Source organism: Callithrix jacchus, chromosome 1, assembly GCF_049354715.1.
Source record: "Callithrix jacchus isolate 240 chromosome 1, calJac240_pri, whole genome shotgun sequence".
Taxonomy (NCBI): domain Eukaryota; kingdom Metazoa; phylum Chordata; class Mammalia; order Primates; family Cebidae; genus Callithrix; species Callithrix jacchus.
The window spans coordinates 144,625,056-144,640,986 of record NC_133502.1 but is presented as its reverse complement, the minus strand read 5'-3'; the positions used below and the strand labels follow the sequence as shown (position 1 = coordinate 144,640,986).

Sequence of the window (15,931 nt, the reverse complement as noted above, 5' to 3'; positions counted from 1 at the left end):
TGAGCCAGGCTCATGCCATTGCACTCCAGCCTGGGTGACACTGCAAGATCCTGTCTCAAAAAAAAAAAAAAAAAGCATGCTCAAATTGTCTCTCTTTTCCCATGTCTCCCCAGAAAACCATAAGTGAGGAATACTTTTTTAATACACAGCTACTAACTGAAAGATGGTGTGGGCACTGATGCAAGGGGAGGATAGAACCAATTGGGAGGCAGCAAAGGGCCTCAGTGAGAAGGATCAAAGGAGAGGGAGGCCAAGTAGGATTCTATCAGTGACTCTGTATCTTAGAAGGCAAGGCACAAACTGGTGACCACTAGCCTGAAATACCCATTTCATTCTTTTATGCAATGAGTATTTGCACATCTCTACAGTCAAGAAGCTTGAAAAATCATCTAGGAGCACACATAAATCACTAACATACAAAGTAAAAAAGAGTAAGGACCAGTGCAGAGAGGTGAATGGAATGCCTGAGAGTATGATAGCGAGAGATCCCACACATCTGTGGATAAAGCAGAGTGAGCTATCAGGAAAGACTTTGTGCAGGAGGTGAGCAGAGCATGAAGGACCTGCAGGGGTAAAGAGAAAGGCAATTGGAGCAGTGCCTGGGGAAGGGCATAAAGTACACAGAAGGGAGATGGCACAAGGCTACCCCGGAGACCAAAGGCTCAGGTTAGCATGAAGGTGGTGATGCATAGAATTATGTGAAGTAGGGTGGAGGTATCGGAGCGAGAGTGGCAGAAGCCAGATCACCAAAGGCCTTAAGTGTGGAACTAAGGACATTTACGTTTCACTCCTAGCCACAGTACTCAGCATTGTGACTTGCTCACAGTATACATTCAATAAATGTTAGCGGGGCAAAATGCAGGAAGGCAATTTAATTTCTGAGTAATGCAGAACAACTGTGAAGAAGATGCCCCAGAAATGCCCCCATTTTCTTTTACCAATTGATATCTAGTCAGGAGAACTACTACTACCTACCTAAAATTTGCTATGCTCTGCCCCACATGGAGACGAGAGAATACTTGCCATCAGCTTCTCACCCAAGAACACTGTGAAAATTAACAATGAGGTAATGTCTGAAATGCTCAGAGCTCTTTGGAGATGTGTGGCAAAAGGCATCACTATCATTAATATTTAAAGAGATTCTACCCAGCTCTGATCTCTTTTTCTGCAGACTAATGTTACGTCCACAGGATAAGGTGATGCCAGATTGGCCCCTAAATAAACCTCTCCAACAGACAGTGCCCAACACAAGTGCAGACTCCTGAGCCCCTCACATGGGGCTGATGGGGTCCACAACCATAAGGCAGGAGTCGTTTCTTACCACCCCAACGGTGCCAAAGAATTCAGGAGCAAAATGCATTAGATAGAAAGTGATCTTCTGTGGAACCCCACTTTTAAGCATGAGAAAGCCCAGTGAAGACTTCAAGGGGAATCATTTTAGCAAAACCCACATCCTAAGCCAGTTAACATTTTTAGGTCTAACACAGTGCCCAAGAAAGGAAGAAATAAGAATAGCTCCCTGGGCTCAATTACAAATGGAGTGGAAAAAATTATTTCAAAAGTTCAAGGGGAAAAAAAATCAATCTATTTCCTTCCCCCAAAGCTTTCACTCCTATAAATATATTCACACAAATGGACCTGAGACCACTCTTCCTTCTGAAAACGCCACTTGTCTGGAATTTGCAAGATAAATGATGCGCCCATCTAGTTTTCCACCTAGTGAAACTCAAACAGTACTCTCCAAAAGCTTATCTCTTTTTCCTAATTGACACTTATTCCCCGCCTCTTATAAAAGCAATACATGTGTGTGGAAGATTTTGAAAGTTTTCTTTTTTAGAGAGAATAAAAATTGTCCACTAAAAGCTACAAGTTACTAATTACTCTTCTAGTCTTTTTGTGTGAAAATATACATTTTCAACATAATTGGGAACTTCACATATATGCTGGTTTCTCAACTGAAAAACACACTGTAAACATTTCCCTGTGTCTTTATTATTCTACAACTTTATTTTTTATTTGCTATAGATAAGAGTGCCATTTTTCAAAGCTAAGCCCCTATTGCTGGCTATTTGGTTTATTTTCGATGTCTGTACTATAAATATGTTGAGATAAACATCTCTGATAATACATCTGTAATTATTCTCTTAGGATAAATTCCTAGGAATGGCACTGCTGGGTGAAAGAATATGTACAAGTTTTTAATGCTTTTGATATAGCCAAATTGCCCTCCAGAAAGGCTAACCCAATGGTGCTTCCTCGGTCAGTAGGAAAGCTATTTCCCCAAATTATTCAGTCACCCCTAATTTATTAGATTTATAAAGGGGCTTCTGTTTGCAGTTCTTTGCTTTTATTGCTGCTTTTATTTGTAGTTCTTTGATTATTCCAGAGTGAGTTTTTTCCCCCAATGTTTAATGTCTATAGTATATCTTAGAGTATATTTTTACCGTGTGCTTCTATTCAACAAGAAGTCTATGTCCTTGGATGAAGCTGGAAACCAGCCTCAGCAAACTAACCCAGGAACAGAAAACCAAACACTGCATGTTCTCACTCATAAGTGGGAGTTGAACAATGAGAACACAGGGAGGGGAGCATCACACACCGGGGCCTGTGGAGGACAAGGTGAGGGAAGGGAGAGCATCAAGACAAAAAGCTAATGCATGTGGGGCTTAAAACCTAGGTGATGGGTTGATAGGTGCAGCAAACCACCATGGACATGTCTACCTATGTAACAAATGCACACATTCTGCACATGTATCCCAGAACTTAAAGTAAAAATAAACAAAGAAATAAAAAGTCAATGTCTTACACCCCCTCCAAAGGGTGTCTCCCCAATCCCACCACCAAGGGCGGCCCAGTGGTCTCCTTGCTCTGAATCTGCCACCCACATTTTCACCTCAGTGCCCTCCACTCCTCTCTCAGGAAACATTTCACAGTTCCAGCAGGTGAGTCAAATACAGAACCTAATAATCAGTCATTTATTCAGTTATTCATTCATTCAGGTGATATCTCTTGGGTGTCTGTTATGCTCCAGGTAACATACTAAAACAGAAGTACAGTCAGCCCTTCATATCTGTGGCTTCTGCATCCATGGATTCAACCAACCTTGAACTGAAAATATTTGGGGAAAAGGTGTATGGTTGTGTCTATACTGAACATGTACAGACTATTTTTCTTGTCGTTATTCCCTAAGCAATACAGTATAACAACTATTTACATAGCATTTATGCTATATTAGGTATTGTAAGTAACGTGGAGATAATTTGAAGTATACAAGAGGATATGCATAGGTTATATGCAAACATTATACCATTTTATATAAAGGACTTGAACATCCATGGATTTTGTTATCTGCAGTGGGGGTCCTTTTGATATAGCCAAATTGCCCTCCAGAAAGGCTATCCCATGGGATACTGAAGGATATCTACAGAGACAATTCCCATGGGATACTGAAGGATAACTACAGAGACAAAACACTACGAGAAGAGGGAAAGTCATGAGGTCAGAACAGCAGAAGACTTGAATTGAAAGACAACTAGGAGCTTTATTGGTGGATGGAGTGGGGCAGTGGATTGGCTAAGCAAAGGGAATAGCACAAGCAAACGTCCAGAGGCCTGCTAGCACCTTGTCCATTGAAGAAATGTTTTCATTATTAAGGCAGGAGAACAATGGGCTGAGGATGAGACTGAAAAGTCAGCTCAAGTCAAATTCCCACACTGAGTTCACCTGCTGATCTGCCCCTCCCCCTGCATCTCCACTCTGGCTCATCTCCAATGCAGACTCCTCCAAAAGCCTTCCTGGAGAAGCATCTTCAGCATCCATCTATCCAGATCTCTCAGCCTGGGGCAGAAATCCTGGCAATCACACCAATTTACTCAGCAATCCCCAGTGAACAGATCATTCTGTTCACTGACTCTTGGGTATAAGACTTATTAGTCCAGCTAGAGAAGAAATTTCCAGCTAATGATGTCTCTCATACCCCTCGGCTCTCAACACTAGGCTAAACTTATAATGAGCAATCAATAAAAGCCTATACAATCTAAGCAAATTAAATTGGGCAGACTAAATACAAGAGAGGGATGAGTGTGCATAAGTTGTACACATCTAACTGTCACCCAGACAGCTAGGAAAATTGAAACTGTCTTTGAAAATCAGCTTCTGAACACAATCGTGGCAAAAGATGGATTAATTCTTTTTATGCATGTAATTCTGCATCTTCCCAGACATTTCTCAGGCACACAAACAGTACTTGTTAAACTGAGCTGCGTGTCCCAAGAGCTTCTGTATATAAAGGTCAATCTATTCTGAAGACTTGGATTCTTTTTTTTCTTTCCAGGAAGGCAGGAGAATAGGAGAGGAAAGAAGGTCCCTCACATAGGCCATCTCTGCTGGGATTTTCCATACTGATAATTCCAATTCAAAGTAAAAAAATCCTAGTGCCACCTGGAAGACCTAGTCCCCATCATTCATGCTTTTATGCAGTGACAAACATCTCCAGATAGCTCCTCCATGAGGTCGATGAACCCATACATCCCTCAAGTGGCTGGTTCAGATCCCTCAGCCTTGTATTCACCCCCTACCATAGCATTCATGAGGCTGACTTATTTGTCCCCACACCAAGCTGTGACCTCTATAAGGCCAAGGACTGCAACTCCATCTGTATTTGCTCTGGCACCTAGAACATGACTTTCCACATACTGAATGGCCATGGTTCAAATGCATCCCCCAAAGTTCATGTGCTGAAACCCTGATCCCCAATATGGCAGTGATGGGAGGTGGGGCCTAACAGGAGATGTTTGGAGCATGGGAGCACCAACCTCATGAACAGACTAATGCTGTTACTGCAGGAGTGGGTTTATTATTGCAGGATTGGGTTCATTCCTCTTGCCCTCTCTTTGCCCTTCTGCCATGGGATGACATAGTAAGAAGGCTCATGAAAGATACCAGCCTCTTGATTTGGACTTCCCTGCCTCCAGAGCCACAACCAATAAATCTGTGTTTATTATAAATACCCAGTCTGTGGTATTCTGTTATAACAACATGGATGTGAGGGTGATCTGGCTGCGACATCTGTCACCCCACTAATCACCAGGGTTGATTTGGCTGATCTGGTTGGCTAGGCAGGTGTCCCCTTCCACCCTCACTGCTCACGTGCTTCCCTCCTGAACCTCGGTCAGAGAAGATGACCATCCCCAATAGAGGAGGACCAGTCTTCATCAAGGGTATATGAGTAGCTGTGCTCTCCTGCTAGAACCTGCAAACAAGCTGTTATAGCAACACAAAACAGACTAAGACATGCATTATCAATTTTGTGAAAATAAAGGTCGTGTCTAAGCTGTAGAGGACCTTGGAAATAACCTAGTCTACAGATAGGAAACAGGCCCAGACAAGGGGAAGCAGCCTTCAAATTCACAGAAAGGTGGTGGTAGTTAGCAGGTGGAAGAGAAAAAGAAACAAAGACATCAGGAATGCTGTAAGCTTGAGGAGTTAGGACACTGGGGGGCTTTACGAAATTTGGAAAGGATAACTTGAGGCAAAACTGAACTTTGTTCCGGATAGCCTCTAACTCACAGAACCGGTCTTATCTCTCTTCTCCATGACAGCTCTTCAGATAAAATAACAAGAATCTTAACATGTATTGAATATTTGCCACATGTAGGTGGAAAAACAGGGATCATTATACCTCCTCTGTCTTCTTTTCTGTAAGTTTAACATGCACAGATAATCAATTAAGTAAGCAAGTAAACAATGGGCCTCAGATCATGCAGCTGGTAAACTCAGGCCTGACGGAGTCAAAGGCCTGGGCACTTTCTCCTGTACCCTATCGTCTCTGTGACCCTGGTACTAAGACTACAAGGCACCAAGAAGAGCCAGCTGGACTGAGTAGGAAAGTTCCCAGGTCAGTTTGGCCATGTCCCAGAACAACAGGCAGTAGTTCCAGAGGCTGGACTTTGGGTCCACAGCCTCTCCATCCTCTGAAAGTGGGCACCACCCCTCCGAGTCTCTGCTAGTGCTGATATAGCAAACCAACTCCAGGAGAGGATGTAAGATGGAGAAACTCAGAGCCCCACCTAAGCTCTTGGCCTAGCCAGGATACTACTGATGACTGTAGAGACCAATGAAGGCAGCTGGGAACCAGAGGAAGCTAAGGAAGTAATCATGGTCATGCACTCATTCATTTCATCAGTTAACACTGTACACCCCAAGCCTCTCTCTAGGCTCTGTATTGCATGAGCAGCAAGGCTCAGTTCCTGTCCAGGAAGCTCACAGTCAAGTGGGGAAGGTGACACGGCAATACCCCATGACCACACAATCTGGGGAGTATTGCCTTGGAGAAATGAAAGGGCAGCCTGAAAAAGATAACCAGACAAAGCATTATGTTTTGATGTGGGTCTATTTCAAAGTAGCTAAACCAAACAAGCCTTGTCAAAATGGAAAATCAGTGTTCTTTAAATCCAGCAAGAGAAATGAGAAGCAGAGATCTCTAAGCAGTGCTGTCTGAATATCTTCCTTACTAGATGGTCCTTAAGGTTCCTGTCAGATCTGAGCTTCTTCCAGTGCAGCTCCATTGGATGATGACCAGGAAGGGGGCCACCTGAGGTCAACTTTGGGTATATTGTTCTATCCATCTTTCTCTTCTTTATCTCTTAGTTACCCATTAGGGCTTGGTTCAAATGCCAGTCCCTCCCAGAAGCCCTCCTAGATCTCCCCACAAGGCATGGCCAGCCCTTGCTAGGCTCCCAAGGGTCTCTGCAAAGCACAGCCCCACCTGCCCAGCCCTGACTTACTTCCAGCTGCAGGTGGGGAGGGACAGTCTGATTCATCTTTCTCCTCCCTCCCCACCTTCCCTCCCCAGCCCCCAGCCCCACATAGGCCTTTCTTAGCAAAGCACATTGAAATGAGTAGAGCAGCCATCTAGGAGGATGCCATAGGACAGGAATCCTGGGGGCAGTAATGAGAGGGGAGTCTGGAGCAGCTTAGTGTCCAGACCCTCCCAGGCCACTGTCCTTCCCCAGCTTTCCCTCAGCTCTACTATCGGCTTCACCAGACTCAGACTCAGCACTTCTGCTTGCCCCTCGGCCTGTATGTGTGTGCGTGGGTGTGTGCGCGCACGCGCGCGCACACACACACACACACACACACACACTCTAAGTGTCATCTGCAAACAAAGCAACACACTCCCTCTTTGGAGAAAAGCACATTTTAGTGTGAGTTGCATTTAGAGAGCCCAGAAGCCAGCAACAGACTGGAGATCACACTTAAAGGACCATGGAACTCCTGAAACAGGCTAGTTGTAGAGGAAGAAGATAATACTACAATGATCTTACATGGTTGCCAAGGACCATTTCCTGATTTTTTTACAGAAAGAGATGTGTGTTTGGGCACTGAGAATATAAATAATTTTCCTCAAATTCAGTGAGCCAATCTCAGTCTAAATTTGAGGGAAAATGTGAGGGCATATGTCTTGTGTCCCTATGTGTCCCTTCTTCATCCAGGGCACATTCACCCTGTGGGATCTTCCCTAAGTCTAAGAACTGGCAATGAATATTTTAATAGCCACAGCTTCGTCTTCCCATTGATAAAACCTCCACTGATAAACTTCTCCTTCCCATTGGTAAAACCTCCAGCATGCTGGTGGAAATAAGGGTATGCACCAGAAAGACCCAAGCTTTCCTAGGCAGCCTAATCCCCAAGGGCCCCACCCATATCTGTACCAGAGGAGTGATCAGAACAGCCCCAGTACCCTTCAGAGCAGGAGCCGGGATGCTGAAGGAAGGAAGGAGGAGACAGAAGATATGTGGCCGGAGGATCTGCAGCCAGTGACCCTGGAGAGCTGAGCTCAAATACAATTGAGACAAAAGGGAGTTGCAAAAGTAGAGGAGGTAGAGAGCCAATGGCTGAACAGTGGCTACCCTAAAGATATCCAAGTCTTGGCCAGACATAGGAGCTCACACCTGTAAGTAATCCCAGCAGTTTGGGAGGCTGGGGCAGGAGGATTGCTTGAGCTCAGGAGGTTGCTTGAGATCAGTCTGAACAACATAGCAAGGCCTCATCTCTACTAAAAATAAAATAAATTAGCCAGGTGTTCGCCTATAATCCCAGCAATTTAGGAGGCTGAGGTGGGAGGATCACTTGAGCCCAGGAGATCAGCACTGCAGTGAGCTTGATCATGCCACTGCACTCCAGCCTGGGTGACAGAGTAAGACCCTGTCTCAAAAAAAAAAAAAAAAAAAAAAAAAAATCCAAGTCCCAATCCCAGGAACCTGTAAAAGTGATCTTATTTGCAAAAAGGATTTCACACCTGTAATTAAATTAATGATCTTTAGATGAGGTGCTTATCCTTGGATTATCCAGGTGGTCCCTAAATCTCATGACAAGAGTGAAACAAAGAAAGATTTGAAACAGACAGGAGGAGGCCATGTGACCAGGGAGGCAGAGACTGGAGTGACGTAGCCACAAGTCAAAAAATGCAGTGGCCAGCAGGAGCTGGAAGTGACAAAGGAAGGAGTCCCCTTAGAGACCCCAGTGGGAGGGTGGCACAGCCAACACCTCGATTTTGTACTTCTGGCCTCCAGAACTGTTAAAGGACAAATTTCTGTTGTTTAAAGCCAAGACTGTGATGATTTGTTACGGCATCCCCAGGAAAAAATAGAGCACCTAAGAAGCAGTCAGACAGATGAGGGATTTGCGTCCCAGAGAGGGGGCAAACTCCCCTGGGGCCACCCCACATCAACACTGGGCCAGTATACTCAGGTCTCTCTGACACCAAAGTGTGTGCAGTTCCCTAGTGGCCCAGGGCAGAGCCCAGAAGGGAACCCGCCGGGAGCTAACTGGTCTCAGGCTGTACTAATGCAAGCATAGATTCTGTACTAATGCAAGCATAGATTCCGTGTAGGCCCACCTACACAGCTGTGTCCCATTCTTAGCGTTTCAGAGGGCCAGATAAACTGGTCATTCTGCCTGAAGAAGTGAAGATGTGGTGGCCTGATGCCTGTCTTTGAAGGTCCAAGTGGCCTAACTAGCTGTCACAGGGAAGAAGAAATGGATTTTTGTGCGGGGCTTCAAAGGGTAGGATCAGGGCCAATGGGGCAACCATTGCCCAGAGGAAGATTTTTGGCTCGGAATGATGAAGAACTTTGTAATAATGAAAGCCAACTGAGGATGGAATAAGAGTGTGATGAGGGTTGGCAGGTCCAAGCAGAGGGAGGCTGGGAATGCTAGGGGAATTTCTGTACCACATACACAAAGGCAGTACTTGATCATCTCTGGAGCTGGCAGTCTTGTTTGAGGGTCTATGACTGGTGGCTAAAATATCTGGAAACATATGTGTGAATCCAGGTTTCAGCACATAGACAAGGCACACTCTCATTGAGACACTTATTATGCAGCTTTTGCAAAGAGCTAAGTACTAAAAAATAACCAGGAATAAACTTAAGAAAGAGACCATCTATTCTTCCATCTCCTATATACAAAATATCCCTCACCCCAGGGACAAAAAAAGAGGCCAAGTATGTATCTCCACAGAGACATCATCTTCTAACCAGACCAGGAACTAACAGCACATTCACAGGTACCAGGGAAGCCCTGGACAGTCGGGGCTGGTGTCCTTTTCCAGGGAAAATCAGAGAGAACAGACTCCAGCTACCAAATAAATTATTTTTATCAGAACAAATAAATGCCATCCTCATCTTTAATAATTGTTTTTCCTTTTGCATCCTTCTGAATTCTACATTGGAGCAAAGAAAACTACAAAGCAGTAAGTCAGAGGCTTCACATGTTAATGCCCACAGGCCAGTGTTGGACATGGGCTTTAATTGGCGGGGGAGATGGGATTGTTATTGTTGGTTTTAACAAGCTATAGCCTACACCGTGTATTCTAGATACTCAGAGAACAGGAAGCACCGCATTTCTCAGCTGCCTGCACATCTGTCTTCTCTTAAGTCAAAAATCTCAGAGAATGATGCACTGCTGCATCCAGATGAATTCCTCTAAAGCTCTTTCCATTCAGGATTTTGAAATTTTGCCATATTACCCTTTTACTGAAGCAGCTGAGGTTCTCAGATAATTCCTTGAAAGAGGTCAAAAGAGCTTTTAAATTTATCATCTTCTTTTCTAACCTGTAATTAGTGTTTTTTTTTCTTTTTCTCCAAAACAACTAATATTAAGGGCATATATCATTTAGCAGCCAGCTTGGGAAATGATGGGTAGCCAAAACCACTTCTAACTGCAGGCAAAAAGGTCTCTAAACATCAGGTAAGTTCCTGAAAACACTGTGTCAATTGATGAAAATAATGGTTTCTGCCCTCAAATCAATCTGCCAAGCACCAAATCTGGCTTTCCACTGTCCTTCAGGCAGATAGATAACTAAAAAAAAAGTCTCAGATTTGCAAAGCTGCATAATATAATCTGTAGTCACCAAAACAAATTTAAGCCATTGTTAGTACTGCTTCCATGAACATATATTAAGTTTAGTGTATCCCAGGATACAGTAAAAGTACAACTATGATAGCTGTGCATAAATCAAAATTTTATATATTGAATGGTGTTAAATACATAGGTATATTTGGTGTTTGAAAGCTTTCTATGGTGATCTTTTTTACAGTAAATAATACTTTTATAATATAAACAATGATTGTCAAAAGCTTCAAGGTTCAAGTTTTACATAGTATATTCCTTTAAAATAGGCCACATTGAAAAGCTAAATTTGAAATTCAGACTCATCTTGGAGGTTGCATCAGCCCATCATCAAATGAAGGACCTCTATCTTGAGGCATCAGGATGCCACGAGTGAGTTCAGCTGAGAACCATATGCAATCCCCTAAGCATCAGCCTCATGTTTCTGACTTGACTCAAATCATTTCAGATATCCGGAAAATCACAGGCTTTTTGTCAATCCAATACAGCAGACACATTATCAAGCCCACACTAGGGTTGGGCTCTGTGAAAAAGGCTGTGGGGTAGAGAGAAAAGGGACACCGTGCCAGCCCTCCCAAGGGCTTTATGTGAGCTGCAGCCACATACACAAGGGATCTCACACAAAATCCTTCAAGGCTGACAGCAATAACTTCTCCATGAGAGGTACCAAGTATCGGGATGGCGAAAACCCTGGGATGAGGGGATCTGGAAGACAGCTTCCTACAGGTGGTAGGATTTGAACTTAGCCTATAGGCATAGGCAGGGCCAGCAAGGCTAAGGCACATGCTAGACAGAGGGGCTAGATGGGGGAGCAAAGGCTTAGAGACTTGAGGCCAGGGGGATTAAGAGTGGGGGACAAGGTGCAGAGGAGGGAGTGTGAGAGAAAGGATGGAGGTAGCCCATCATGCCTGCTGGGCTGAGGACTCGGGACTTCAGTATTCATACACGGATGACCCACTGAAAGGCTCTGAGGAGGAGCATGATGAGATCAGAGCCATACTTTACAGTACAGAGCACTGAAGCCCGATGCTCAGAGAGAATGGAAAGATGGGGCATGTTTGAGAGAGATTTTGGAATTAAAGATAACATGGCTTGGTCACTGAGTAGATTTCAGCAAGAAGGGAACAAGGGAGAAGGCACAGATGACTGGCCTCCCCTGCTATAGTTTCCAGCCTGGGAGGAGAAGGGGATAATGGCTGATGGGTACCCAGCAGCAAGCGGGCAGGGTCAGTGCTTCGGTACCAGGGCTGGTGGCACCAGGGGCTCAGCCTCAGTCCTGCTTTCCCTTTATGCATCATTGAGCATCTCTGGGAGGGAGGACAGAAGGGAGGGAAAGAGGTCCTGAAGAAGAGTCTACTGTACAATAGCAGCAGCAGCTCACCTCGCCACTCAGCCTGATCCTGCAAGTGAAAGTGCTATGGGTGCTTATTTCTTCAAAATTCCCAAAATATAATTTTGCAGTCAAGGAGCAGAGAGCCTGCTCAGGAGTCTCCCCAATAAATGTGTGGATAATACCTGTGCACACAGCCCATCTAGTTGTGCTTGCACCAAGCCCTTTCAGGCTGCCAGGCCTTTACATTTGCTGTTCCTTCCGCCTGAAACAGTTTCCTCCTCCTCTCACCCTCAATTGAACTTTTATTTGGTGCTTACTATATACCTGGCGCTATTCTAAGTACTTCACATTTATTGACTCATTCAGTCCTCCAGCAACCCCCTCAAGAAGGTACTGTTATTATCCCTAGTTCACAGATGAAAAAACTGAAGCTCAGAAGATTAAATAACCTGACAGTGGAATATATTTAGTTAGCCAAGGGGCAAGTATTCAAATCCAGGTGGTGTGGCCCCAGAGTCTGCATTCTCATACATTAAACTACCCTACCTCTGACAGATAACTGAGCTGCTGCACTGACCCTCACCCAGCTCCAGGCAAAACTGGCTCCTTCTCTCCTGTGGTTCTCAATGGCTCAGATAGGCCTGCCCTGACCACCCTCAAATGGAGTCCCACTCCTATTACTTTCTCTCAGATTTCCTGGTTTATTTTCTTCCCAAACTTTAGCACAACCTGTAATTACCTTATTTATGTAATGACTTGTTCATTATTTTCTTAAACTAGGATATAAACTCCAGGAAGGCAGAGACCTTGCCTTTTGTTCCAATGTATTCTCTACGCACCTACAATTCTTTGGCAAAAAGGAGGTGTTCTACGAATAACCATTGATTGAAAAAAAAGAAGGACAGTACCATGGATGCTACATGGTGTTACACAGGGTCATAAAGAATTGCGATGTTATTCTTCACCCTCCTGTTCTATTCTTTTTTTGCTCTCTTTTAAGAGATGGAGTCTCGCCCTTTTGCCCAGGCTGGAGTGCAGTGGCATGACCATAGATCACTGCAGCCTCAAGTGATCCTCCCACCTCAGCACCTCAGCCTCCCAAGTAGCTGGGGCCACTACACCCAGCTAAGTTTTAAATTTTTTGTAGAGATGGGGCCTTACTAAGCTGCCCAGGTGGTGTCCTATTCTTTGACCACTGCAAATCTAAGGCAGAAGGGAGCCAGTACCCTGCTCCCAGCTATATGGACAAAGCTGATATATTTAGAGCTGTGTCTGACTGTCAAATCCGTGCCCCCCCAACCTGGGCCCTTGAGCGCATAGTGATAAGCTTGTGTGAGGCAGGGATTGAGATGTATGATTAGCTCTCTGTGACCTCTCACCACCTAACAGTATTTACAGAGCATTGCCTGTTGTTTATGTCAGTATCTGATCTAAACACCCACCAAATAACAAAAAGCCCCTGCCCCTTGAATCAGGAGGCACCTCGTTGAGTACATATCACATTGTCACAAGAACTCCATGCTGGTGGTGAGGTTCTAAATCAATGCACGTACTTAAACAAAAAGCACTATTTACTCCAAAGGTGGCTTCAAACACTTATTCAGCTTGCCCATGAACCCTCTGATAAAAAGAATTGACTTTCATCCAACACCTATTACATGCAAGCATCCTGTTAGACACTTTTACACCTGATCTCATTTAATCTTGTGAGTTTGGAATTATTATTATTCCCCTTTTACAAATAAAAAAAAGTGAGACTCAGAGGCCCAATACTCCACAGCCAGCAAGGACTCCAGCCCAGGTTCAGAGCGTTCAGAGCCTCCAGAGCCTCTTCCCGCTGCCCTTTCTCTGAAGTGCTCTGCCTTCGTGCTTCCATCAGGTTCACTCTTCTCATCTGTCTCATCCTTTCCCAGTTCTCACCAGTTCCTTGCTCTTACTAGTTCCTTGACCTACACATGGCCTTTCTATTCCTCACCACCTGTTGGAATCCTCTTCTTCCACCTTCCATTGTAAAGCCTTCACCAATATCTGCAGTTGGAATTTACCCTCCTTAGTGTTCACAGAGATCCCAGGCGATAAAGCCCAGAATGAAGGTCCTGTGGCACAAGCCTCTTTATTCCTCATCAGAACCTGAGCTCCTTGAGGGTAGGGCCTGTTGGTAATTTTCATGTTTATGTCCTCCCTAATGAGTAGTGAGAAAGTGCTTGCTGAACCAATCAAGAATGAAGAGGGAAAAGACTGGTGGCATTTGAATGCATCCGAGACATAAAAGACTCTGGACAAATTAGCTTCGAGAATGGGGTCTCATTTGGGAAAGACAAACTTAGGTGCCACAACTCTGCTCTGGTTACAAAGCACACCCTCACCAGCTCTCTGATTTCATAACGCTTGAAACTTAAAACCAGGATATCGAGGAAGGAAATAAAATCATAAAATCACTTCTGTGAGAATCCTTTTCTGGTAATGCATTTCACCCACACACTAGGGAGACACTAATTGCAGCAGAAAGGGAACAAAATATTGGGCAAAAGAATAAAGTTTGCCTTCTAGCCTGTCACAGTTAACTACCTCGTGCCTGTTTTGCTGTGACTGTGCCAGGATGCATTGGTCCTGGAAAATATGAACTTGGCTCCTCAACCGAGCCCATACTCAACACCAACCAAAGGATGCCCCAAATTCTATTGATTGGAAATCATCTCAACCATCATCTTAGACTGGAAACAAGTAGATGCTGGCCTCTAGGTCAGGACCCCTAAAATAGTGCATTATTTTTTTGCCCAAAACCATTCTGAGGTTTTTACAAAAATAACCAACTCACAAACAGAAATGCTTCCTGATCTATAAGCTACTTTGAAAACAAATCATTACGTTGTTGAATATTTTATGATGGTCCAAAGCACTGAAGAAGGCAAGCTGAGCGTTCACCAATCCTCCCCATGTCTATTTTGGGACTTCCAAAGCAAACTGCAAATGCCTCCTTTATTTTCTAAACGCTCATTTGCAAGTGCTAGATGGATTCCTGGTGAAATATTGCCTCCACCCAAACTGACTAAATGCAGAGACCCGGAGTTTCGGCTTCTCCAGAGTTTACAGCTGAGAGACCTCAGAGAACATCTAACGAACATGACTTCCACCCTATTTTATAGGTGGCAAAAGCAGGGGGCATTTGCCCAAGGTCACACAGACGGTGGGTGGATGGCAGAGGAGCCACCAGAAACCAGAGTCCTGCCTCCTAACCATAGCAGCATCCCCTGCTCCCCGGGGCTGACTCAACGCCCCTCCTAAAGCTCAGCCAAAGCTGCTGCAAGTCAGCCACGCGCGACCCCAATGACTGACTTCTGTGGGTCATTCTTCTCTACCCACAATGAGTTCTACAGCTGAGACACTCAGGGATGCCCCTCTACTCAAAAAACGACAACATAGGCATTGGCACTGCAGCTGATTCGTCCCAGGCGACCCCCTTCTGGTTCAGGTGTGGCCATGGAGGACGAGGGAGGCAGGGAGGGTTAACCTGAGGTCACTCAGAAAGTTGGCGCTGGCCGCGGCCGCACCTGAACCCAGGTCTCTCCCCCTCCCGCGTTGCCGCTCTTCCACTCACTACACCATGCAGATCTCGGAAACTTAAGCACACATCGCTACTGTGCAGTTAACCGTGGTAGGTCCTGAGCTAGCCCGAGGACGCACCCCTGAGCCGGGCGTGGGGACACGAGGACCGGAGGCGGGCGCGGGTCACCCGGGGCTGGTGGTGCAGGCGGAGCGCACGGCGGAGGGCGGCGCGGAGGAAGCCGAGGCACAGGCCTGGGGTGTGAGAACAGGCAGGCTCCCCAAAACTTTGCGGTGCCGGGACCCCTCCCTTACCTGCAGAGGAGGTGCCGCCCGCGCGGACGGGGACCTAGCGGGCTGACGCTCTCAGAGAGGGGCGGCCCCGCCCAGCGGCGGGCACGGTCGCGGCGGCCAAGGCTCGGTCGGCGGCGCTGCTCCAGCTCTGCTCGGGCTCCGCCTCCCGCGCCGCGGCTGCCGCCGGAGGGGGTTGCCCGGCCCGGCCCGGCCGCGCCCGCGCCGTCTGGCGGCCGCAGGTGCTGAGGCTGCAGCTGCGGGGCCGCCAGCTGCCGGCGCCGCGACCCCCGCCCCGGGGGAGGAGCGCCACGCGCCGCCTCCGCGGGCTCCAAGGTCCCGGCCCGCTGC

General features: G+C 45.9%; 1 protein-coding gene across 17 annotated transcripts in view; it reads right to left on the bottom strand.

The window, feature by feature from the left end:
- The window catches only part of FRMPD1 (FERM and PDZ domain containing 1), a 159,989-nt gene that overhangs the window by 85,430 nt on the left and 58,628 nt on the right, over positions 1-15,931 (bottom strand). For 12 of the 17 annotated variants that reach the window (XM_035252322.3, XM_078372526.1, XM_078372536.1 and 9 more), the window contains exon 1: positions 15,605-15,877. The exons of the other annotated variants lie outside the window; for them this stretch is intronic. The gene's annotated coding sequence lies outside the window, so the exon portion shown is untranslated. Of the gene's footprint in view, positions 1-15,604; positions 15,878-15,931 lie in introns of those variants that run through there. 17 annotated transcript variants of the gene reach the window in all.